At 41.8% G+C, this 26,678-nt stretch overlaps 1 protein-coding gene across 4 annotated transcripts in view; it reads left to right on the plus strand.

Moving 5' to 3' along the window:
• The first annotated feature begins 21,429 nt into the window (after nt 1-21,429).
• The window catches only part of SSX2IP (SSX family member 2 interacting protein), a 41,573-nt gene continuing 36,324 nt past the window's right edge, over nt 21,430-26,678 (plus strand). For 3 of the 4 annotated variants that reach the window (XM_036108865.2, XM_036108868.2, XM_036108869.2), the window contains exon 1: nt 21,430-21,581. The gene's annotated coding sequence lies outside the window, so the exon portion shown is untranslated. Of the gene's footprint in view, nt 21,582-21,669; nt 21,820-26,678 lie in introns of those variants that run through there. The other variant, XM_036108866.2, reaches the window with a different exon arrangement.

Consider the following 26,678-nt stretch of genomic DNA (forward strand, 5'->3'; position numbering starts at 1 on the left):
GTCAGAAATGATAGCTCCATGGGAAGTTGTCTTGTCTTGAAGAAAGGAGGCCCTGCACCAGCTCCTGGGCTCAGCCTGGACTGGGGAGCGGTGGAGGGGGATGAAGCTGGACAAAACCCCTATTACGTTGGTGAGGTGCAGAAGAAGAGATCAGTGTTTGCTCTCCCAGGGAGAACCTCGGAAAGTAGGAAAATCCCAGGGAAGAAGTGGCTTTGGAGAAGCTCACAGATGGCCCACTGGGGTGGGAACAGCAGTATGCGTTCCAAGGGCCTGAGACTGACCTAGAAGTAGGTTAGTGACCCACCCAACCTGAAGATGGGGAAAAGAGAGAACACAAAGGTGAGTGGGTCAAATGGGGTGAGGGATGTCTCAGCAGATGGTAAGTGTGAGCAGAAGTCTTGAGGATCAGATAGACCGCCCCCACCCCATAGACCCAACCCAACACTTGGATCTCTAGACACCTCTGCAATTTAGATACAACTACAGGGAAAGGTTTGAGAGTATCTTAGAACTGACAGGTTTTTCTCTTGTCTTGCTAGAAAGTGGTATTAAAAGAGACATTAACGAGGGCACATGATGTAATGAGCACTGGGTATTATATAAGACTGATGAATCACTGAACTCTATCTCTGAAACTAATAATACACTATATGCTAATTAATTGAATTTAAATTTTAAAAAAGTATTAAAAAAAGAGACATTATGTTCAGTTGTAGAAAAACAAAGCTCTGTTTCTTATACACTTGTATTTGTAGGCCAAGATTTAAACCCATTACATTTAAGAAAAAAAGAATTGGCTAACATTTATTGAACACTCATCATGTGGTGTACCTGGCATCGTTTTAAGTGCTTTATGTGTGTTAATTCATTTAGAAGAGAGCTCCTTTGTTTATGAACTTTGATTTGATTTTTATAATGTCCTTATATAAGAACATTTAAAAAAATACTATAGTGTAGGGGCACCTGGGTGCCTCAGTCAGTTAAGCATCCAACTCTTGATCCCAGCTCAGGTCTTGATCTCAGGGTCATGATTTCAAGCCCCATGCTGGGCATGAAGCCTACTTAAAAAAAAAAATACTATAGTGTGTTTCGTTTTTTAAAAATTGTATTTATTTATTTATTTTTTTAGTAGGCTCCACACCCAATGTGGGGCTTGAACTCACGACCCTGAAATCAAGAGTTGTGTGCCCTACCAACTGAGCCAGCCAGGTGCCGCACAATAGTGTATTTCTAACAAGAATAATTTCCATTTTACTATTTAGAGCTGCCTCATCTAAAAAGAGGTTTTTATTATGGATAAATTCTAACAAATACAAAAGTTACAGAATCCCATATACCCATCTTCCAAGCTTAATAACTATTAACCGTGAACAATCAATCACGTTTCATATTTTGAATCAAATCTTAGAAATCATATCATTTTCTCTCTATATATTCAGCATTTGTCTCTAAAAAGTGAGGCTTCATTTCATGAAATATCCAGTGTTTGAATATCCCCAATTGTCTCAAGACTTTCTTTTAACATCATTGAAGTCAAGATCCACACAAAGTTCACACATGGCACTTGGTTGATAGGTCTCATGTCTCTTTTATTCTTTAGGTTTCCCTCTCCTCTTTTATTTTTTCCCTTCTATCTTATTTTTTGGAAAATCCATGTCACCTGTCTTGCAGATTTTTCCACATTGTGGGTCTTGCCGATCTCTGCCTCATCATTAGCATATTCCCACGACCACTGCTGATTCTTGCAGTTCTTGCTAATCTTTAGTCTCATTTTTCTGACTCTTCACTCCATCCTTCCAGCTCTACATATACCTACAATATAATAGAGCCCTGACTAAAAACAAAACCAATTTATAACCAAGGTTTGATGGTGGGAAGAAGTCATCTTTATTTTCAACAATTCTGAAGCTTTCACCGTGAAATCTAAATCTCACATGTTTTGCTGAATGAGAAATCCCCACTCCCACCCAACACTGTAGTCTAACCAGACATTTCTTTGCAGATGACTCACCACTTGTCTCAGAAATCTACGTTTAAACAAAGGTAAACATTAATGCACATAAAGCATTAATTTGTCTTGGCTTTTGTGTCATACTCCTGTGTTTCTAATTTCATTTTGTTTACCGGACAATGTCTGGTGCCCTGGGATCTGTGATATGCTAATCTGCTCCCCATTCACTGTGGGATTGAGGTCATCCCTCAGGGAACAGGCTTTCATCTGATTAGACATATTGAATAGCTGATTTATTTTCATTCTGGCCTCTGTAGAGAAGACAGACAGTGGGCTCTCCCTTGGGAGAAGGTGGGCCTGGTTCTAGCCAGCATTTGATACCTCACAGCTGAGAACTCTTGAAAACAAAGCATGCGGGAGGGAGGGTGTTGTGTTATATTCAGAGCAGGTGGTTGCAGTTTGCTGATCAGAGAAGCCCTCCTCAGGCTGACATACTGTAGTTCACATGCGTGAACGCTGAAAAGGTACTATTATTATTTTAGCTTTGACCCTGTGGGTGATGGTAGCATTGACTTAGAGCCACTCTTTTGGCCTCAAAGTTCTGTTATCGCTAATGCTCTTTAAAGCCTAACTGAACTGTTAGGTAAGGCGTATAGGTGCTAGGCGGATAACTATGTCCTTAAATTGACTTTGTTATAAATAATTCCCAGTTGCATATAGCTTCCTGTCTATTTTATCTTTTGGGAGAGTACAGTTATTTTTATTGCATCTGAGTTCCAGTTTATAACAAATGAATTTGCAAGCAGAAAAAAGCTTAGAGAAATGAAAACCCAGAACCATATTACTGGAGAAAGTAATTACTGGACATTTTGTGTTTGAATGTTCACTTTTGAAGAAAGATATTGGTGCACTCAGAAGCCGAAACTGGTGAACATTGCTGGACTCCTTAGGTGAGGAGGGATATCAGAAGCTTGTGAGTCCATCTAAAACCATTGTGAAAATGCCTTTAAAGATTGGAGGGAATGCAAAGGAGGCCGCTGGGGAAGTGGGGAATAATACTTTACAGGCTTGGAAGTTTACAAAATGTTCTATCTTACATTTTCTCAATGGAACTTCATGACAACCTTGGGGAGTGGGATACTATGCCCATTTTTAAGAAAATAAATGAGGTAAAGGGAGAGTAAATGACTTGCCCAAGATCACAGAGTCAATAAGTAGCAGCATTTGAAAGTAGGTCTTTGGAGACCCTTTGCATGTCCCCACACCACAAGGCCTCTGCACTTCACTGGCTCAGCCTCCTTCCCCTCCCCCTGCCTTTCCCATTGCTTCCCAAGGGGCTCTGAGCTGCCTTTTCTGGTTTCTGGAAGGATGACAGGAAGTGGTTTTCTGTCCTCACTTTCTCTGGAAATACTGCTTAATATCAATCTGTTGACTTAACAAGGTATGCTTGGGCAAGCTGTTTCTCCTCCCTGGGCTTCATCCTTAATCCTTAAGATTTCATCTACTTGTTAAATGCTCTATGTTTTTATGGAAGCTTTTTTGTTTTGTTTTGTTTTGGTTTGGTTTGGGTTTTTTTTATTTTATTTTTTTATTAACATATAATGTATTATTTATTTCAGGGGTACAGGTCTGTGATTCATCAGTCTTGTTTTTAAATGAAAACTTAAAGCAAATAAAAATAATAGCTGCCATTTCTTGAGCACTGTTTGGAATTAGGGACTGCACCGAATCTCTTACAGGCATTGTTGCCAACCCAGGACAGCCCTGCAATATTGACTGTATCTTAGGGTAAGAGAAACTCTGTGGCTGCTCTCTCCAAATCTAGGCCCCCCCATCATCTCTCTCCTGAACCATCGCAGTAGCCTCTCAATTGGTCTTCTTGCTTTCACTTTCCCATCCCTCTTAGCCAACCAAAGCCCAAACTCTCAACCACTTCCCTCCTCCAGACTCTCTGGTAGTCAGAATAATGCCTCTCACCCCCAAAATGCCTATATTCTAATTCCTGGAACCTGTGAAATTGTTACCTTATGTGGCAAAAGGGACTTTACAGGTTTGATTAAGTTAAGGAACTTGAGGTGGGGAATGGCTTTTTGGCCAATTACCCTTGATTATCTGAGTGGGCACAGTGTCGTCACAAGGGTCCTGATAAGGCAAAGAAGGTGGAGTGGTGAAGGCGGGGTGGGAGACAGGGGGAGGTCAGGGAGGGATATGAAGATGCTAGGCTGCTGGTTTTGGAGATGGAGGAAGGAGCCACAAGCCAAGAAATGCTGGCAGCCTCTAGAAGCTAGAAAAGGCAAGGAAACAGACTCTCACTAAAGTTTACAGAGGAAGTATGGCCCTGTTGACACCTTGATTTTAGCTCCCTGAACCCATGTTGGGTTTCTGACTTCCACAACTATAAGATAATAAATGTTTAGGGGCGCCTGGGTGGCTCGGTCGCCAAGCGTCTGCCTTCAGCTCAGGTCATGATCCCAGGGTCCTGGGATCCAGCCCCGCATCGGGCTCCCTGCTCGGCGGGAAGCCTGCTTCTCCCTCTCCCACTCCCCCTGCTTGTGTTCCCTCTCTCGCTGTCTCTCTCTCTCTCTCTCTGTCAAATAAATAAATAAAATCTTAAAAAAAAAGATAATAAATGTTTATTGTTTTAAGTCACTAAGATTCTAGTGATTTGTTACAGCAGCAATCAGAAACTAAGACATACTCTCTACATGCTAACACATACGTACACTCCAAGCTCGTGCTGGCTTTGGGGCCTTTGCATTTGTTCCCTCTGCCTGGAGTACTCTGCCCTAAGATTTTAGAATGACCATTCTACCTGAAGAATCCTGCCTGCCTGTCACTCTCTGTCACATACTTTATTTTGTTTTTGTTGTATTATTAAGACCATCTGAAGTTACCTTCTTAACTAATTTGTTTCCTTTTTGTTTCACCCAACAGCAAGTATAAGCTCCATGAGAGAAGTGTCTTATCTGGCATTTTTGTTGCTATATGCCTGATGTCGGGGACATTGTCACACAGTGTCCCTCTGTTTCACTGTAGACAGTAGGCAATTTTGGAGGAAGGTTAGGAAAAGAAGTAGCAGAACATGTACACAGACTCAGGTCAGTTATCTACTCAATATTTATAAGATGGAACTATTTCCAAGCCACCTCCTTTCACTCTAGATGGTTTCTTCTGGAAACTTGCCAGATTTGGAAATGAGGGAGAAGTGAAAATATCTCACCGTGCCTTTTTCTTCATGGTTGCCATTTTGTTAGTTTCCAATTGGGGAAAAGAATGGATCCATTTTAGAGGTCCTTGTTGACTACAGCACTCTAAGGCTTTACTCTGTATACAGAGTAAATTCAATATTTATATTCTATTTTTGTAATTAGAAAACTTGAATGTCCATTTAGCTCCTTTCCAAGGGGTCACATCTAAAGAATAATGAAATTCAAGTAATTTCTTACAAATAGAGATTTCTCTCCTCTCCCCACTCGTATGAATATTAACAGAAACAGTAATGCCATGCATTTACATGGGGTAACATGGATCTTCTAGAACATGTCTTCTGACATTTGTCAGGGAAATATGGGTGTCAGTCTTTCATAGATGTCGATGAATTGTCCTAGGGTATCTCAAAGAGCTGGGAAATGTTAACAAGTGGAAGGGTGGCTTGGCTCTGAGGGCCTAGGGCAGAAGTTAGCAAAGGCATTCCCCAATCTCAGCATCATAGTAGTTGACCTAAGTGAGAGGTGAGGGAGGTGTAGAAGAGAAGGAGAAATGGCCCCAGGCATACCAGGCATATAGCACTCACCACTGATAGCTTCCCAGGGGAAGGAGTACTGTCTCTGAGTCCCTCCATCCAAAATCCCATGAATGGATCTCACTGGGTTCTGCGCCTGTCCCTTAACCAACTGCTATGGCCAGAGGGTGCAGTACTCGGTACTCAAGAGTACTGTAGGAGTCGAGACCGGGTCTCATGCTCACCTCCAAGTTTAGGGTCTGAATCAATGCCCCTTAACTGCTTCAAGGAGAGCTGGGGAGAAGTGCTTTCTTAAGGGAAACAAGATATTGTTACCAGAAAAAGAAATAGATGCTGGGCAGGCAAAAGCAATATATGTCCTCTACCTTCCCCACTTGCTAAAGGTGGAGTTTCAGGCACCAAGACTTGGATAAGGGAGATATTTTTGAAGTGCTTTTTTTGGGTCCTCAGATAACACCATATTACCACCAACCTACTTAAAAAGCATTAAAGAGCCATCTGGCCTGGGTTTGACTATTCTATCCATATTGCTTGCAGTTCTAGCTTAAATCCCTTGGCTTGTAAATCAGGTAGCAGCATTTAAATATGCTGAATTCTGAAAATGTTGAGATTATAAATAGTTCATCATATTTTATAAATGCAAACAGCAGTTCTGAGAACTTTAGCATCTCAAGACCTCCAGCAGGGTTTATGGGTGTTCCCGTCTTATTTTGTTTGTTTTTTATAGTTTAAAAAAAAGAGGACATTTTACTATCAAAAATTATTCTTATACTAAACAAAACATATAGCAAAACTTTCTGGACAAATAAAAACTTCAAATGCTTACTTTGGTTTCTTTCTTGTTTTTTAAAGTGATCTCTACACCCAACATGGGGCTCCAACCCAGGATCCCAACCAGCCAAGCACCCCTGCTTGCTTTTGTTTCTTAAGACTATGTTCATTTGAATATTTCAGAATGTATTCATGTTTTTTACTGCCTATACTATTTTTGTGGAAAGTGTGTCAAATTTAAAGTGAGTTATATTTAAGGTGTTATTCCTTATACAAATGAAAAGTGAAGGGTATTAATTGTATTGCTGTGATTGTGTCTCATGCGTTGCCAATTTGCAACCTAAATTAGATCCCTCTTATCTTTTTCTGAATTTTACCTTACAGGGCCCTTGCTTAATATTATTTTATAATATTTTATTTTTCATTATTTATATTTTATACATTGTAGATGATTGGACGAGGTATTGAAATTTATTTCACAGACTCTGCTTTGGTGACGGAATAAAATTGTAATCCAAATATAATACAATCATGTCTCCTACGATTTGTCTGCCAGCCACTTTTCCAGGTTCCTATTCCACCTTAAGAACTACATTACAGGTATCCATTGTTTTGATCTATCCTGCATCCCTTTATCTTTGGTAACAGCACCAGCCAGTTTCACTGCTCCTCCTTTACTCCACATGGTTCTGGTGGGACGGCTGATTGTGGTAACACTGACTCTAGGGGAGGATTTTAGTAGTGGTCCAGGCTTGTGTGGTTGACCACAGGCCTTAGGACACAGTGATTGGTCCAAGGTGGGCACATCACCTAAGCTGAAACAATCAAAATCTCTTACCAGAATTTCCTGGGATAGATACCATTCTCACCTCTTTTGGGGGGCAAGCAATAAGATAGTGCCCAAGAGCTACTGGCATCCATGTTCCCTACCTCATGGAGAAATCTTGTCTGCAGTAGAATAGAATGTGGTCAAATGTACTGAAGGAGGACGAGGTGAGAGAAGGAGACAGAGAATGTAGGCAAATATTTTTTCAGGACAATATAATGGACACAATAAAGGGCCAGGAGAGGTGAGAGTACATTTGTTTTTTTAAAGATTTTATTTATTTATTTGAGAGAGAGAGCGTGTGAGCGGAGGAGGTGCAAAGGGAGAGGGACAAGCAGATTGTGCACTGAGCATGGAGCCTGATGAGGGGCTTGATCCCATGACCCTGAGATCATGACCTGAGTCGAAATTGAGTGGGAGGGCGCCTGGGTGGCTCAGTTGGTTAAGCGACTGCCTTCGGTTCAGGTCATGATCCTGGAGTCCCTGGATAGAGTCCCGCATAGGGCTCCCTGCTTGGCAGGGAGTCTGCTTCGCCCTCTGACCCTCCCCCCTCTCATGTGCTCTCTCTCTCTTATTCTCTCTCTCTCAAATAAATAAAATCTTAAAAAAAAAAAAAAGAAATTGAGTGGGATACTTAACCGACTCAGCCACCCAGGCGCCCTGAGAGCATATTCTTTAATTTTATTTTATTATGTTATGTTAGTCACCATACAATACATCATTAGTTTTTGATGTAGTGATCCATGCTTCATTGTTTTCGTATAGCACCCATTGCTCCATGCAGTATGTGCCCTCCTTAATACCCATCACTAGGCTAACCCATCCCCCCCACCCCCTCACCGCTAACACCCTCAGTTTGTTTCTCGGAGTCCATAATCTCTCATGGTTCATCTCTCCCTCCGATTTCCCCCATTCATTTTTCCCTTCCTGAGAGCGTATTTAAAGAAGTAATTATAATGCAAGACCATGGACTCTAAGCTAGGTAAGGAGGGAGTGAGAATCTGAAGAATGGAGATAAACAGAGTGAAAGGACAGTAGGGTCAAATGAACAAAGTGTCTAGTGGAGTAGAAGAATGGTTTGAGCTGAAGTATAAGAAGGTACGTGCTGGAAATATAAAAGTAATATGCTTGAGGGCGCCTGGGTGGCTCAGTTGGTTAAGCGACTGCCTTCGGCTCAGGTCATGATCCTGGAGTCCCAGGATCGAGTCCCGCGTCGGGCTCCCTGCTCAGCAGGGAGTCTGCTTCTCCCTCTGACCCTCCTCCCTCTCATGCTCTCTGTCTCTCATTCTCTCTCACACAAATAAATAAAATCTAAAAAAAATAAAAAATAAAAATAAAAAAATAAAAATAATATGCTTGAAACTGAGATAACTGAGAGGTACAGTTGTAAGTGACAGGGACTAAGGTTAACCGTGGTTTGGTGGCTGAAGTGGTGTGACAGAAGAAATGGTCACTGCAAATAGAGAGGTTGAGAAATGGAGAGGCCAGGAGATTGGATGGACCATTCATGTAGGAGAATGGAAGAGAGAAAGACAGCAAACCTGGTGTTGAAATCTCCAAGAACTGTGTGGGAGTGACCTGGAGGACGGGAGAGGGCCAACGCAAGTGGGTCTGGAGGGAGGTGCAGTCTGATGGCCTCGGCTTCAAAGCAGCTGATCGGGGAGAGCAAGGAAAGGACCATGGTTTGCAAGTGTCGGGGAGAAGCAAGAAGAGTACCTGTACCACCTTCTGGCCCGGTGGTACATGGCGTGTGAGAGGAAATGGCTGCCACTCATGAGGGCTGCAGGGAATTCAGCGTCCTCAGGGAAAAGCCAGGTTTCCCTCCGAGCCAGAAGGTGAAGGGACTGGTCAGAGAAGAGTGTGGGTATAGGGGACTTTTCTGATGACAGAGCCATGTGGGGATTATGATTTGAGTGGTGAATTTGCCCTGGGAAACTTGGGCATCTTGAGGTCACCAAATAAACATTTAGACAAGATGGGGTACCCTGGGGGGAGCTTAAAGGGAGGGGATAATTAATTCTAATTATTCTCAGAACTTGACTCAGGCAACTCTTAGATGAGGAGAGAACAAGAATTAAATTCATTGGAATCCAGTTGATCCAATAATGCTGTCCATCCTTCTTCCTTAACAGCTGGAGTTGGCCCCCTTCCCATCCCCACTGAATCTGTCCTGACTTAGGTCCTCATTACTCCTTCCCTGGGTTATTATGGTTGCCCCCTAACAGGTCTCTTGCTGATCTTGCCTCTCTCTAATCCATTCTCCACATCTCTCCCAGAGTGTCTTTCTAAGTCACTCATTTAATCAGGCACCTTCTCTGCTCTAAGCCTGCTGAGGGCAGCTCTAAATGCTTCAAGATAAGATCCAAACTTCTTGGCATGGGAACGACTCTCAAGGAGTTGACCCTTGTTCTGTCCTGCAGCCTCATGGGGCCCAACTGTCCCACAGGCTCGGGCTATTCCCTTTGTCTGCAATGCTCAGCCCCCCTTTTTCACTTGATTATCTTATATTCATTCTTTTAAAATAGAATTCAAATCTTTGAAAGAGAATACAAGAAAATGGCCATCCTGGTTGTGCAGCCCGGTGGGGTGGGGGTGGCAGGTAGAAGGGGAACCTTTCATAGCATGACCCTTTTGTACATTTCAGATTTTATACTATATGAATGCTTTGCCTCATCTTTAAAAGTAATGGAATTTAGGAAAAACTTAAAGCATCAAACGGACCAAAAAAAAAGATACATGTCAGTGTTTCCTCGCTTGTGAAGTCTTCCCCAACTGGATGCTTCCCTCCATTGAGCTATCACTGTACTTTCCATGTTCCTCTAGCAAAGTGTTTATCATTCTATATTGTAATAATCTCAAACAAGTAAGCGGTCTTCGTACTATCATAGCCTAGAAGCTCCCGGAGGAAAGGGACTCAGTCTTACTCACTTTTGAATCTCTGAGGCCTTGCACAGCTCTGGTACATAACAGGTGCTTGGTAAAGGTTTGTTAAACTAATGAATGACTAGAACTTCTATGCAGAAGGGAAACAAAAGATATGGAAATAATCCTGGTTATTTTACAAATGATGATATAAGGCCTAGAGACGTTATTTATTAAGGATTGGTAGCAGAATAAAATTAAGAATCCAAGGAGTCTAATTTTGGCCCTAGAATAAATTGTAAGACTTGCACTTTAAGATAGCCAACATGGTGTGAATTGTATCTAGTTATTTGACCTGACGCCCTGGATTTTCAGGAAATTTCATATTTTTCAGTAAACTGCTGGTTTAACCTCCGAAGGACACTTTTATGTCTCAGGTCATGGGTCCTAAATTTGGCTTCAGAAATCATATAACCTGAGCAGCTCGTAAATTTGGCTTCAGAAATCATATAACCTGAGCAGCTCGTAAATTTGGCTTCAGAAATCATATAACCTGAGCAGCTCGTAAATTTGGCTTTAGAAATCATATAACCTGGGGCGCCTGGGTGGCCCACTCGTTTGGGTGTCTGACTCTCGGATCTGGCTCAGGTCGTGATCTCGGGGATTGATCTCTGCGTTGGGCTCTGTGCTTGGCGACGGGTCTGCTCGTCCCTCTCCTTCTGCTCCTCCCCAACTCATGCTCTCTCTCTCTCTCAAATAAATAAATAAAATCTTTTTTAAAAAATCATATAACCTAAGTAGCTCATAGGCCAGGCTTATATTGACAGAACTCACAGGAAAATCTTGTAGTACATTTCTTTATTTTAAATGTGGTCTTGAAAGCTGTGTTTTATGTTGTTTTCCTCAAACACACAGTGTGGTGGGCATAGCTGTACCCAGTGTCTGTAGAGATGAAGAACAGCATAGAGAAAAGTGCCCGCATCAACTCAGGGTGGTATATTCAGTTCTCATTTGTTCACATTTATTTGCTGACTGTCCAGGGCATAAGAGTAGTGACCAATTTTATTTTATTTTACATAGCAGTCATGTTTTTATGTGTAAAATGGTAGTATTAGTGATTACCTGGACCAGATTTTAAGTGCCCTAGGGAGAACTCCTGGGACTTCATGATCAGTGGTCTTCACACTTTGTGCTCACATACCTCCCTAACATAATTTTGAAAAACTTGTGTCCCTCCCACATTTTTATGTTGCCACCTATAATTTTTCGTCATAAACTTGCAATGGGTGTGGTTTCCGGTGTATTGCAATTCCTGAGATGTTAAAGTAAAGTTGTTTAAAGAATTTAAATCCCACATAATTTGTTACCTAACATTTTTCATTTAAATATATATGAACTAGCCCTTCTTTAAAACAGTCAGAAAATTTACATTTTTCCTTCTTCTTGAACTCATATTTTTACTCTATTTCCCCCACAGAATGGTTTCTCATTGTGTATTTTCATGCTTGAAAAATTTTTATTGATCATTACATCATTCTGCATAGTCGACATTTTGACTACATATTTACATAATTTTACTCCCTGTGATTCTAGGTTCCAGGTGTTAAAAATGTCTCTGGATGGAGTTATCACTAAGATTATTAGTTGTACACAATTGATCAAACGGTGGCTATATTAAAAATTGATAACTACCTTGAAACATAAAAAATAAGATTTTATTGGAAATGCATGTGTGAATGAAATGGAAGGGGCTTTTTCTTTTCCAGTGGATTTGTGGATGAATATTATTTATATTCTGAGTGTATTATTGAGATCTGCTCCAATTCTATTCATGCCTTTGACACTGTATAGATAGAAATGCTGAGGTACTTTGTTCACAGAAATAAGTAGATGGGACTGGAAGGAACTGCTGTAGTGGTGTTACCCAATTCTTTGACTTCCCCATTATGTGCCAAAAGTCATGTGATGATCTATCATTTGAATTAATTTTAATACTCTGTCAGGCGACAGTTGTGTTCGCCACTCATCATAGTTATCTCTTCCTTAACACTAACACGGGCTTCTAATTTTCCATGTTTTGTACACCTGGGCCAAGGCACCATAGGAAGGAGTGGGATCTGTGAGAATGACTTTCTTTTGTTAAGTAGAAAAATGGCAATTGTGGGAAGGGGGTAGAAAAGAGACCCCAAGCCTGTTCTCAGGCAGATACATTTTAGGAAAGTGTAGAAATTGAGGCCGGGGAATTGATTCCCTTCAAACTACCCATGCTCTGTACCACTTGGAGAATCCCCATGTACATGGGCAGAGGGTGGTGATCCCAGTTTAAAAATTACTCTTCACTAATAAGCAGGCATTGGAACAAAAATGATTGGACAGCACCAGAGATTAAGGCGGTCCTAAGAGGTTGGTAATGACATAGTGGTTAAGGGAAGGAGCCCTGTGAACCCCAGCTCTTAAATGTACCTGCTGTGTGATCTTGGACAAATTATTTAACGTCTCCCTGCTTAATTCCATTAATGCTTGATTTGGAAATAAAGGCAATAATGATACCTGCCTCATAGGGTTGTTGTGAGGATTAAATCAATTCATGTGCAAGGCACTTAGAAGAATGCTTGACAAATAGTAACCACTCAGTAAATAATCAGCCTTAATACTAGGAAATGATTAAATATGACATGAAAATGAGGGTGATAACTCCCGAGTAAGTTAAAATTTAATACTTTGCTATTACTGAAGTGAACAGGTTTAATTGGTAAATTAGTGGGAAGTGAAGTTTCCACAGCAAATATGTGGCAGAGCGAATATTCTTGCTCAGAGTTTGCACTCTTAACAATCAGGCTGTGCTGCTTTTTCCAAACACAAGTGCAACAAAAATAAATGAAAAAAGAAAGTGGATGAGTTGTAAAGTTATTCTCCCGAGGTCAAAGAGCAGCCTTATGTTAGGCAGAATTTATAATATGCTTATTTGCAGCGTGGAATGAAAAATGTTTGATATGTTCTCTCCTCGTCTTCCATAAGACAGAAAAGTTCCATTATTTCCATCTAGGACACGACACCTCCCCCCTACACATATACTTATTACTAAATATATCATCCAACTTTTGGTGCTTAGAGGTTTGGGGGTTTTGCCTTGCTACTGTTACTGGGGCTTCAGGCAGATCATGTTCATCAGTTTTATCTTTGTTAAATAAAAATTAGAGGGTTTTTTCAATATTATTTTATTTCTTTGGTATTTCTAATTGCCCCCTCCCTCCACCCCATTCTAAATTTGGGTTTTATGTTTGATAGCATATACCATAAGTTGAAAAACACAACAAAGAGCTTGAAGCCCTTCATTTGAATAACATCGACTTCAGGAACAGCTGCTAAGATAAAATAAATCCAAGAGAGCTCAGCAACCAAAATGCAATTGCTTTTCTTTTTAAAGGGACAGGCAGATTCACATGTGATTTTTCAGTCTTAAGCTGTTACTTTAAATCAATACCATATTTTAATTGATATCAGAGTTTTTCAAATCTGAAATTTGATGTGGGCAGTTTACCCAGCATAGAGAGGATTCTATTCTACTATATTTCAACTTGAGCAATTATTTGAAGATATCATTGATAGAGGTTTATAAAGCAGGAAATAAAATCCATCAGGAACCAAGCCTCCAGATTTCTTCTTCACCGAGAATGCAGGAAAAGAAACTTTGTCTTGCAAGATATAGATAATGAAATCAAAAGGAAGTTTAAAAGTAAGATAAAATTGAAATACTAGTTGCAGAATAAAAAGATATGAAGTATTTTGTTGATTGCAACACTCAGCCTCCTGTTATGATTCATATTAGAGAAAACTCTTCATTACAACAGTTATGCAAAAGTCTGGGTTTTATTTTTTATTTTTTTATTTTTTTAAAAGATTTTTATTTACTTGTTTGAGAGAGAGAGAGAGAGAGAGTGCACATGAGCAGGGAGGAGGGGCAGGTAGAGGGAGAGGAAGAAGCAGGCTCCCAGATAAGCAGGGAGCCTAACATGGGGCTCAGTCCCAGGACCCTGGGATTATGACCTGAGCCAAGGGCAGATGCTTAACCGACTGAGCCACCCAGGCTCTCCAAGTCTGGGCTTTACATGATAATATGGTAAAAGTCTTCTAAGGATATCCAGCATATTAGAATATGATCTTATAAAATGGATAATGATAGATTATTTGTTCTGTAAGGATGTCGTTTGCCATACAAAAAGATTTATCATAATTTTCTTTGAAACACCTGGTTTCACTAGGACCTTTAGAATATGATTTGATTTCTAAATGAATTATTTACACATGACTTTTCCTGAAAAATATCTATCTAAATATCTAAAGCAAGTACTAGGAAGAAAATAGTGTTGTCTAAAAATTTCAGAATAGCAAATCATTTTGTGAAAAGTTGTATTTCTCAAGATGCTTTAATTTTTCTGGTCTAGTTAAATTAGAAAAGAAAGAAAATATACTTTAGAAAAATGTTGATATCCTAGATACATATTTATAACTCAAATTATAGAAACTGTTCTACATTTTTCCCGCTTCTTTATTCTACTCAATCAATCCTTTGTTAATAACTCCAATACTTCATTTTTCACTTACTTTTTTGCTCACTTGACTGTTTGCACTTGTGAGACTTGAATGCATTTGTACCAATAAAATGACATATCATACCATCTGGTCACTTTATTCGAGTACTATCAGATAGGATGCTTTGGGCGGCAAGTAACAATCTAACTAGAAGTGACTTAGACCACAAAGCATTTACTGTTTACTAAATTGAATGTCCAGGGGAAAGAAGCCCCAGTAATGTCAACATGGACCTAGGCAACTGGGCTAGTCTTTCAGCCCGGAAAGTCTGACTCAAGAACCTCTGGTACACTCTACTTCTTCCCTACAATACTTAGACTGTCATTGTTCTGTCTTCCTGGGAGACTCTGAGTTCCTGTTGTGAGCAGGGACCTTATATCCCTCAATGCTTGGCACATGGTAATCATTCAATAAATATTCATTGAACCATTGAGGAAAATTTCAAGTATGTGGAGGGAGACTAGGACTATGTGAAATAAAAGGGTGCGTTGGTGCAGAATTAAATCAGCTAGAACTATTCAAGTTAATGCTGGATTTTTGTGCTCTGTGGTTTTTAAATAGGTTTCAGTATAACTAAAAAGCATTTGGGGTCATTTATAGTCCCTCTCCTACTTCCTTGAAGGGTCTTTTGTTGTGTGATCAGTGCTCTGGGTTTAAATTTGCAAGTTTAGAAGAGTAAAAGGAGCCAAATTGCTCTGAGAAAGGTTTAGAAGTCACTGTAGTCAGCAAGGTTAGGTTTGTGCATGTGTTTGTATATGTACTGGAGGGGCCGGGGCCGGGGGTGGTGGTGTTGAGCAAAAACAAGGTGGCTGAAGGAGACACCCAATGGAAGATATATATGATTGGTAACTTTTAATTTTTGTATTTTATTATTTTTTAATTCCAATATAGTTAACATACAGTGTTACATTAGTTTCAGGTGTACAATATAGTGATTCAACAATTCTGTACGTTCCTTAGTGCTCATCATAATAGGTGTACTCATTAATCCCCTTCCCCTATTTTACCCATCCCCCCAGCCACCTCCCTCTGGTAACCATCAGTTTGTCTTCTATAGCTGAGAGTCTGTTTTTTGGTTTGTCTCTTTTTTTCTTTGTTTTGTTTCTTAAATTCTACATTTAAGAGTGAAATCATATGGTTATTTGTCTTTCTCTGACTGACTTATTTCACTTAGCATTATACTCTCTAGGTTCATCCTTATTGTTGCAAATGGCAAGATTTTTTATGGCTGAGTAATATTCCAGTATATATATATGTATATATCTCTCTATATATATGCCACATCTTCTTTATTGATTGGTGAGTTTTTAAAAAGTGAAGTGTTATACGCTGTGTGATGAGACCCCGTAAGTTTTCAGTAAAAATATAAAAGTCATATACTTAGTATGACTGGATATTAAAGAAGATGAGTTTGTGTCAATGACTTGTATGGTCTATGTGTTTTACATCAGAATTCAGGACAGTCCCTCCTCATGCTCAAAATGCTCAAAATGATCGCCGTGTGTGTGTGTGTGTGTGTGTGTGTGTGTTACATGTGTGTTTGCTGCATTTACTAAAGGAGGTATGCTTCTCTCCTGGAAATACAGGGTTTGAGAACTACTCTGGTTGATACCTTACCACCTTTCTATGATAGTATCTTAACAACTGTTTGAGTGATTTATGCATAATTGAGTTTTACCATGGCATATTTTAAAATTAACAAATCGATTTTGGACTAATGGAGAGTTGGAAACCAAAGTGTTAGAGCTTAATAAAATTCACCTGACATCCTTGCTCAAAAAAAACCCTTTCAAACAAAAAATACTAGAGTAAAACACTCAGCTGACCAGACAAAAATCTAAAGCACTAAGAATGGGATACCTGGAAGATGATCAGGCAACTGTCTACTGTTCTGTGTGTTTGTGGGTGGCAAGGTGGGGTGGGCAGGTAATGTGGAGGGATAGTTTTCTTTTCTGGAAGTTTTCACCTTGGTGGAGATGAAAGGAAAAGGGGACTGCAGTGGTCTGTTTTCCTGCAAACGCACCAGTACTTTGTAAGTGGCACAGGACTGTCATTTCAAGCTGGACGACTGCTGGCCAAAATCCAAAGGAATTGGCCAGAAATAAATCATCTTTGGAAATGCAGCATGATGCAGAGATTCAGTCAGATAGCTAGGGGAGCCATGTCTAGCCAAGTATAACACCACCTTTTAGAAGTCAGAAAGCCGGGGTGCCTGGGTGGCTCAGTCATTAAGCGTCTGCCTTCGGCTCAGGTCATGATCCCAGGGTCCTAGGATAGAGCCCCACATCGGGCTCCCTGCTCAGCGGGGAGTCTGCTTCTCCCTCTCCCACTCCCCCTACTTGTGTTCCCTCTCTCACTGTGTCTCTCTCTGTCAAATAAATAAATAAAATCTTAAAAAAAAAAAAGTCAGAAAGCAGAGCTGGTGGTCTGGTCTCTGCCTTTCACCAGGCTAGCTGAGTGAAGATGGCCCCAGGGCCTTACCCCAGCTCTTTCTCCTCTACGGAGTGCTCCCACACCATCCCAGCCCACAGGGAGGACTCTGAAGTCTCTTGGGCCTTGAAATCTGTCCTACCCTATTTTGCAGTTAATTACAAACAGCCTTAAATTATCTCGTAAATAAGATGAGGCCACAGATAAGAGAGTTATTAGTACAATACCCAGTTAGACCTCGTTTATTCATCCTGCCACCCCTGGAAAGGTAGTCCTGGCCAGAACAGCAGAATTAATAAAAGTGTTGCCATTAAGGAGAAGTGACTCAGCCTATCTTCTCATCTGTTAGAGCATACAGGCTCTGACAAGAAATATTCTCCTCTAGGTCCAGAAATTGTTGTGGTTATTGAAATAATCCAGATGGTATGAATTGCAACAGAAAGCCTTTCTGAGTTGGTCCATTACTATCCAGATTTGAATATACACATTAGGAGAAGCTGCATGACCTAAATGTTTGCTGTGGTATGTGAAACACTGGTTTCTAAGGCACACATATGAGTAAATAGGGAGTGGATTATTAACTTAATACATATACTAAAGTCAGAGCCTATTTATTTCAGCGGAATGAAAATATTTTAAAATTACAGGAAGTCATACTTGTAAAAATCTCATGTATAACAGAAGCTAATGAAATGTGAAGCAGATGTTCCTTCCCTCCTATCTACCTCCCTCCCAATCTCACAATTAATAGTTTGGTTGGTAACCCTCCAGTGCAGGCACGGAGGGGCTGGGGCTGCAGAGACAAGCACAACCAAAGTCACTGTCTTCGTGGGGTTTGCATGCTTGTGGGAGGAGACAGACCGTAAGCAAGGAAACAGGTCAACAAATAGAACAAAGCCTGGAAAGCTTACTTTATATATGACACTGGGGTCTGAATGATGAAAAAGAATCAGAGTTTAAACCTTTGTGGGAAGAACCTTCTAGGCAGACTGAATGGCAGGTTCAAAGGGGCCAGAGGACCAAGAAGGGGACTGCTATGGCTCTGGCCATTTATGGGCCAAAGTGAGATTTCCAAGAGGGGGATGGGGGACAGATCATGTGTGTACGATTGGGTATGAAGTTTAATTTCATGCTAAGTACAATGAGAGGCCATTAAAGGTTCTTAACTGGGGTGGAGGGCAGAAAGGAGCTGATTTTCATTTCTGAAAGACTCTAATGTAGTAGGGGCAAGAAGTCTGCAGACAGTTTGAAAGTGATTCATTCACACATACACACAAGCATATAGTTTTAAATATATATATATATGCTTTTCCTGCAACTTTTTATTGGTGTACATTTTTAGAACTCTTTCTCTTTGAAATTATGTTCAGAGTCAGTTTACTGTCTGTCTTAGAATATCAAACACATCTTGTTTTTTGACCTTTCTCTATCTCCCCAAATGTAGTAACTTAGTTGGAAAACACACGTTTGGCATTTTTAACATGGCTGCAGAAAGTGTTCATCAGATTTGGCTCTCAATAACTTTTGGATTGTTCCAAAACTCAGATTGATTCTTAAAGAAAGAATTCTTTTCAACAAATTCAGTGCCTACTGATGTGATACCTTTTGAGCAGCATCAATGGACTAGGTCATCTATACAGCCCGCCAAGGTGATTACTTTGAAATGAAAAACATTCATTTGAAGTTATGTTATTTATTTACCAAATAAGTATTGAGCACCAACCACTAAGTACCAGGTACTGTTTTAGGCACTGGGGATACATCAGTGAACAAGCATGCGAGCAGTCTGGAGATAGGCAGAGCCAGGATAGGTTAATTCAGCCACTCAGTGATGTCTGGGTTCTGGGTTGCTTTTCCTGTATTTTTCTTGTTCTCCTCTCACTATTGTGGGATGTACCATAACAGCTCCAAACATGTCTTGCTCACTGGAGGATGGCCAAAGAGGTAAGGAAAAGACTTCTGGGTTCTCAGGGATAAAACTCTTCCCCCAAAGTCCAATACCCTCCCACTTCACATTATGTACTCACCAGAATTAAGTCATATGCTCAGCTCCTAAACTGGTGGTCAACAAAGGGGGACAGAGTATCAAGACAGGTGTAGACCAGTGGTTCTCAAAGTGTAATCTTAGGAACCCTGGGGCGGGGGACATTGCCAACACCCTTTCAGGGAGGGTGCAGTCAAATCAATTTTAATTATAATGCTAAAATGTTATTTGCCCTTTTTACTGCCATTCTCATATGAGTGTATAGTGGAGACGGCCTAAAATAGTACAACAGATTGAATTCAGCAGATATAAAAATCAAACTGCCTTCCATTAGACCAGACATTAAAGAAATCTACAAACTTTTAAAATCATGACATTCTTTACTATATTGGAGGAAAACAGTTATTTTCCATAAAAATGTGCCATTTATATTAATGTGTAATTTTTATTTTTTAAATAAACATTTTAAATTTAATTTCTACTATGGTAAATATCAATAGATACAACCCATATGAACAAAAGCTCTTTGAGACCCTCAATCATTTTTAGGAATGGAAAGGGTTCCCTGAAACCAAAAAATTGAAAACTGCTGTTTTTGTTTTTTTGTTTTTTTGTTTTTTTTCAGACAGATCGGATTCATCCTTGGGGGTGAGGGCGGGTCTGAAATTTCCAGAGCTCACCTCAGCCTCACCCAAACGTTCTTAGAATCCAGCTGTTAGTGGTTAGATCACAGAAGGGTGTGCCAGACGCTACTTACCGAATTGACAATCAAAAAGGCAGTGCTCTTCGAAGAGCGAGCACTGACTTTTGATTGTCAGGGGAAATGGTCAAAATGAAGCCTTGTTATGTCAAGAAAAAACGGTGACATTAAGTTGTTTCCTAAGATGGGAAGGGGTGTGGAATTTTGAGGGGTGGACAGTGGAAATTTCAAAACCCCTTTTGGGAGCAGGAGTAACTCCCTTCCGCCCCCATCAGTAGCCTAGGTTAGGGAGTTAGGTAGTCACTGGTAGTATTTGGTTTCCTCCTCCCCACTAGCCCTGCGCTCATAGCGTCTTTACGAAGATGGGCCCCTACCAGCCTCTTTGGCTATCGTTCATCTATGCTTACCAGCATCTAGCCAGCCTCCTGATGGCTTAGGCCAAAAGCAAAGAGGAGGATTTCATTGGACTCGGAAGTTGTCACCATGGCGTGCTCATTTTCTATCTCGATCTTTCATCCAGGATTGGGGGTCTGTGCGTGTAAACTGGGGGCGGGGGAGGTGGGAGCCATACTCCGTCCCTTGTTCTTCAGTGTTAATATTTCTTGTTTTTGTCACATCCTATTTAGGTTTCAAAGTGTCTCAGGAGCCTCCTTAAAATACCAAACCTGTTTCTACCCTGAGTAAATTCATGCACTTCACTAAAAACAAACAAAATCCATCAAAGCACATCTTTGTGTTTATAACTCGACTCCGAAGCCTGCGACTTCACCATCTGAGCCCTTTCCTTTCTCTGGCCCCTCTTCCTCCCTGGAGAATTTTAGGCTGACATGGAATAGGGGAGGAGCGGATCTGACCCCGGCTACGGGTGCAGCACAGGCATCCGTTCTCCCTGCACATATTTTACTGAGTGGGTGTGGGGCATTTCTGCATAAACTTGTAGTTCACGAGTGTCATTGGTTAGTATTCCGTCTTCTGCCCAGGTCCGTTTCTTTGCCCTAATTTTACATCTAACTTTCCCCGGGTTGGGTTGTGTGCATCCACAATTCCCAACGCTTGAACCTCCCTTCCCCTGGGCCTGACCTAATTCTGGGTGCCGGCTGTTGTTTGGTTTATTTCTCCACTTTTGCCAGCGCACGTGGGTCTTCTGGGAGCTTCACTTTTGCTTCTAGGGTGGGTGTTGGGGTTCACTGGGGCTCGGAACACGCGCCTTAAAGCAACCACGACCCGCTTCCCCCACGGAGCCCGGGGGCCCCAGCTCTGCGGGCGCAAGGAGGGGGCGGGGAGTAGGGCCCGGCCGGGTGAATCACAGGGCGTAACAGGTGCCGCAGCCGCAGCTGCGCCCGCATCCCGCTCCGGCTCTAGGGATGAGGTTTTCTTTTTCTCTAGGTTTTTTTGGAGGGGGGGGAGGAGACTCCGGGGGCCAATGCAGGCCGCGGTTGTTCATCGCCTAGCAACTGGCGGAGCCAATGGGAGAAGGCTGGGCCTGCGGCGCCGGCGGCGCGGGGGCGGGGTGGGAACCTTGCGAACCTGCCGAGGCAGGGGGTGGCCGCGAGGGGCGGAGCGGAGCCAGGCCGGGGGCGGGGAAGGCGGGAGCCCGAGGCCGAGGGGGGGCCGCGGGCGCGGGGCGCTGCGTGCCGCCGCGCCTGTGCGGGCCCTCGGGGCTGCGCGAGCCGGTCTAGGACAGCGAGCGGTGCCTCTCCGCCGCTCTCGGGGGCCGTGACGGTGAGAGCCCCCACCCCCCCGCGACGGGGATTGTGACGCGCCCGCCCGCAGAAGGGCGGGGGCGCCGGCGGGGCCTGGGGCGGGCGCCGGCGGGGAGCCGGAGGGCGGGTGTAGAGGTGAGCGCCGGCACCTGGCTCGGCGCCCCGCTTCTCGGCTAGAGGCTCGGCGCGGCCGTTGGGGCCGTTGGAGGAGGCGGGCGAGCCTTGACCCCGGCGGTGCCTGGAGGAGGAGGTGGGAGGTAGGTGCCAGCTCGGGTCCGCTCCCGCCGGCGGTCGCAGCGCTGCGCCCACGAGAGGGCTCCGGACCGCGGAGCCCAAAACCTTCTCCGGGATGGAGAGAGGGTGGCGCCTGGCGTGGGATGACGAGCGACGCGGGGACGTGGGGGAGAAAGGGATGGCCAGTTTGGGGCTGCGGTGTGTCGCTAGCGGAGGCTGCGGGGTTTGCGGGCTTCGGGATTTGTTGGGGCGAGCCGCAAGAGGCAGTCCTTAGAATGAGTTACTGAGTGGCCCGTGGCCGCTGCAGGGGAAGAGATCTAGTTAAAAGTCAAGGGGAAGAGCTTACATCCTCTAAAAGGCAGGGAAGTGTGAAAATATTTTGGTGTAGAATTTTACAGTCAAGAACGTAAACCGAATTGTGAGCTCCCTGCCCGCTTTTGAGCCAATGCTGATCGTCCTGTTTTGCAAGTCACTTGGGCCCAGGAAATGGAATCCGCTAAATAATTTGTGCTTAGCACTTGTAATGTGGGGATCTTTAGGTTGTTACCTCACTTCAAGGTCCATAGTTGTGATTGCCAAAATGTCATCTTGCAAGGCCGATGATGTAGTTCTTGTTGAATCGGAGAGAATTGAGCTTTCCCTTTGGGGGTGGGGAGCATCATGGGGAGAGGATTAGACAAGGCACTCCTCCAAGAGTGGATCAGAAGTGTAAGAAGCTACCTGCAGTTTAAGATTGTTGGGCTTCCCTAACGACACAGATTAGAGTCTGTCTCTCGAGTTGGTTGTGAATGATGGGTGCCTTGGAACATTGCGTTGCTCAGGAGGGATTGGTCTCCTCTTTAGGTAGAAGAAAATTCTGGTAGCCTTGATCCTGAACTGAAAGGTAGGTGTGACGTGACACATTTAAGAGACTGAATAAAATTTGAAAAGGATGAGCGATCTGGAGAGAGACAAAAAAATGCCTTTAGAGTTAAACTTTAAGTCAAGCTATCTTGAAATTTAGAAGAAGTTAGAGGTAGATTTAGGGACTTGGATTCAGTCAGCAAAAGTAATCCATCAAAACTCCTCTCCTAGAGCTATCATAACACAGAGGCCTAGGAAGCTTAGGTTATTCATTCACACTAACCAAGTAAAAGCTAATGACCAATTTGACCCTCTGTTGTGCTTGCTGTCAGTGAAAGTTCCTCAAACAAAATGGTTCTTTGAAAAGAGGATTAGCAGCTGATGGTTAAAATGAAGGCTCTTTTGGTGACTTGCGGGGGGCTTTTTCTTCCCTTTTCCCATCTGTGCAATGAAGATAAAAAAGCCCCAGGATTAAGTAACATGGGTGAAGCAGCTCGAAGATAACTGCAGAGACTGTTATTGTAGGATGAAATGTGAAGATCTCCTCATAACACATTGTGCCTTGTGACAAGACTTGTTAAAGCACATTCCCTTCCAGACGTGCTGAGGCGCTATATGAGAAACTACACTGTTCACTGTTCAGATGATTTGTCAAAAGCCTGAAGGCCAGCACAAAGATTATATTCTTGGGTTCCCCAAAAACCTGACCTAGCTGCTCTTTGACAAAGCTGGATATGACACGGCTTTTATTAAGGTAGACATTTGAGTGTCTTCTGTGTAGTACGCACCTACAGATTAAAAGGTGAGAGATACTGCCCCAGAATTGTGTGATTTTAATTCATTTCCCATCCTTAAATTGGAGGCATTCCAAAGCTTTTTAAGTGATTTTTGGGGGGCATTTTTTACAATAGTTGCGAATATGTCTTACTGGTTTGACCATTTGCTCAGGACACAAAGGGTTTTAATCCTCCGATGGGCTTTTTTGTGTCTTTGGTGATGGTGATTATGATTAGCTGGTAATGAAGGTACATGTTAATCTTGAATTCGCAAGTTAATGAGATGAGATAGAATAGAGAAGTGCACCATTCTTTATTGCTAATGGAGAACAACCTGAAATCTTTACTTTTGGTAGTGGGTCAATAGTATGCATAGTACCAGCAGATGTACTGAATTATGCTTTAATAAACACTAACAGAGCTGCTCCTTGCCGGGCCTGAAGAGAAAAAAGATGAGTGTTGCCTTGAGGAGTTTGTTTTTAGGAAATTAACAGTGTAGAAAGGGAGAGAGCAAAAATAGAAAATGAAAATTGCAAATATGAGAAGGCTTTAGAAAGGAGAATTTCAGCTGTGTCTTGACAGAGGAGAAGGAGTTCACCTGGTAAGTGCAGGGTGTCTGGTTCTGCCCAGTATACAATTGAGGAAGTCCTGGTGGATTGGTTGTTGGAGCCAGGTGGGGTGTGTGAGTGATAAGGTTAGAGAACAGGGCTGTGACATTTGACCCTAAGTGCTAGGGAACCTTTAAATGGTATTATCCAGGGGAATTATATTTGATTTTTAGAAGGGTATTTCCACCAAAATCAGTAATTTGAATAATCTGAAAATGTTCTGAGCATAGATGGTCTAAGTAGCTTCTGAGAGACATCAGCCCTACTCAGCAATTAAATACTTGAAAAATATTTTATTGAAGCCCCCAGAAACTTGAGGAAAACAGAAATGATTACTCATACAACCAACCTTTATTGAGCATGTTTTACTTTTAGGATTGGGGGAATAGGGATACAAAGATAAGTAAGATACAGCTCCATTTTCAAGCAACTTGCCATGCGGTAAGAGAAATAACAAAATTATTATGCAGTACAGAATCTAAGTGTCCTAAGGGCCATTAAAAAAAAAGTCAGGTTCCAGCAGTGTAGGATTCTGAGATGAGAAAAGCCACAAACTATCTTTCCCAAGTTAAAAATAAGTTCTTAAGTAGAAATTAAACTACAGTTAGCCAGTAATATTCACAGTTCTCAGGTTAACTCTTGCTTCCCACATTGCCCTCCCTCCCTCTAACTCTGCTGAGTCAAATTTTGGTTTTGACTATCCTACTATTAGCTACGCAATCTTGGGCACGTTACTATTGGACATTATCTTCTCTGTGCCTTAGTCTCATTTGTAAGTTAGGAATAATAATACCTACTTCATAGGGTTGTGATTAAATAAGAAAATATGTTAATTTCCTGAATGGTGCCTGGAAAAATAACTTAAATTTATCGGGTATTTAATATTATTTCTATTTGATATAAAAATGCTATAATTGAATAGGAAATAACAAGGACAGGATTTTTTTTTTTTTGAGGTGCTAGTAGATACGTGAGCATCTAATAAACTAATAAAGCCTTTCTACATTTAAACAGGTCCATTTTCACATTCTGTGAAACTAAGCTTCGTGAGCATATGATTTACTGTCTCCTTTTCTTATTTGCTGATCACTTTCTAAAATCTGATTTTCATTTTTACTGTTCAGCTTTGTCATAAAGTCACTAATGGCCAAATCCACCATATTTTTCTGTTCCCATCTCGCTCTTTCATGGCATTTGCTGCTGTTCATCACCCCCCCCCAATAGTTTCTTTTCCCTTGGCTTCCCCCCCTGGTTTTTATCTCCTGTATCTAGGTCCCCCTCACTCACCTGCTGCATGTTGATGTTCTTTGGGGTTCTTTCTGCTGCCTCTTTTTTCTGTATGGATTCAACTACCACATATGCTGATCACTCCTAATTCTGCCCTGATGTCTTTTGATCTCCAAGCCCTAGAGTTTATCCCTATTTGAATGTCTTATGAGGGCTTCTCTAAACGCAGCAAGTTCTACACTGAGCTCATTATCACCACATACTTAACCAAACCCGATTTTATTCACCTTACTCGCCTGTTCTCTTTATCTAAGTGACTGTTCTCTGTCTAGTACCAAAGACTGATTTTTACGTGAGAGAATAAATGCCTCCCTTTTGTATACTAGTCATCGTGTTTGTCAATCCAACTTCTGAAGTATTTATCTGTCCTTCACAATTCTCATTGTCATGGCTAAGTCCATCAACCAGGCCCTGACCATTAATTGCCTAGTTAGGTATAATATTTTTGTGCCAGGGCTGCTGAAAATGGAACCTTAATGTTTTGGAAACATCAAGTTGGGGGGAGATTGCTAGAAGAGTATTGCTCTAAAGAAATCATAGCACTATATATGAATTTAAAATCATGTATAGAGTTTAACGAGTGGCCAGTAGCTACTTATAATCCAAGATGGGTACCAGCCATTGCATATGCTTTTTATCTGAAAGTTAGTCTGGGTTATAAAGATCCCAGTCTTGAGTTTGTCAGTCCTTTGCCAGTAGATTATTTGCTTGTCTATACTTTCCTATCTAAAAGTTGGCACCTTTAACATTATTCTTTTATTCTGTATCCAAGTTTTAGAAGTATCCTTGCACATAAGATCTAGAATACAAACTCCAGAAGACATCCTAGAAATCATCAATAAATACAACCCATCATCAGCTGTGTTATTTTATAATGAAGAGTTGGGCCCACAGAATTTATATCATTTACTTGGGATACTTGTTGAGAGTCAAGAGAAGGCCAGGATCTGTGAGACTTTGGAATCATAAATAGCTAGTTTTTATTCTTACCTTCCATATTATTAAATAGGTGTGCTTTTATTCCTGCCCCCCAGGTTTGTAACTGGGCAAGTTACTTAGTCTCTCTGAGTCTCAGATTCTTACATCAATAAAATAGTGTTCTATCTCCTCCTTTCTGGGACCATTGTAAGGATGACATAGCTGATGACCCACATCACCTGAGAGTTGTTCTCTCCCACCAGTTTCTTGTAATTAACTAGTACAGGAGTTCCAATTCTTCACTCCTTATCCATGGATCCTGTGTAGATCTGAATGGTTTCATAGAGCCTCTGAAACTATAGCCAAAACTACCTGTTTTTGTACTTTTAGAGGAGGAGAGTCACTGGGTTTGGATTCTGTGACCCAAAACAGTTTAACTCCTGCCTTGGC

This window comes from Halichoerus grypus, chromosome 5 (assembly GCF_964656455.1).
Source record: "Halichoerus grypus chromosome 5, mHalGry1.hap1.1, whole genome shotgun sequence".
In the NCBI taxonomy this organism is placed as follows: Eukaryota; Metazoa; Chordata; class Mammalia; order Carnivora; family Phocidae; genus Halichoerus; species Halichoerus grypus.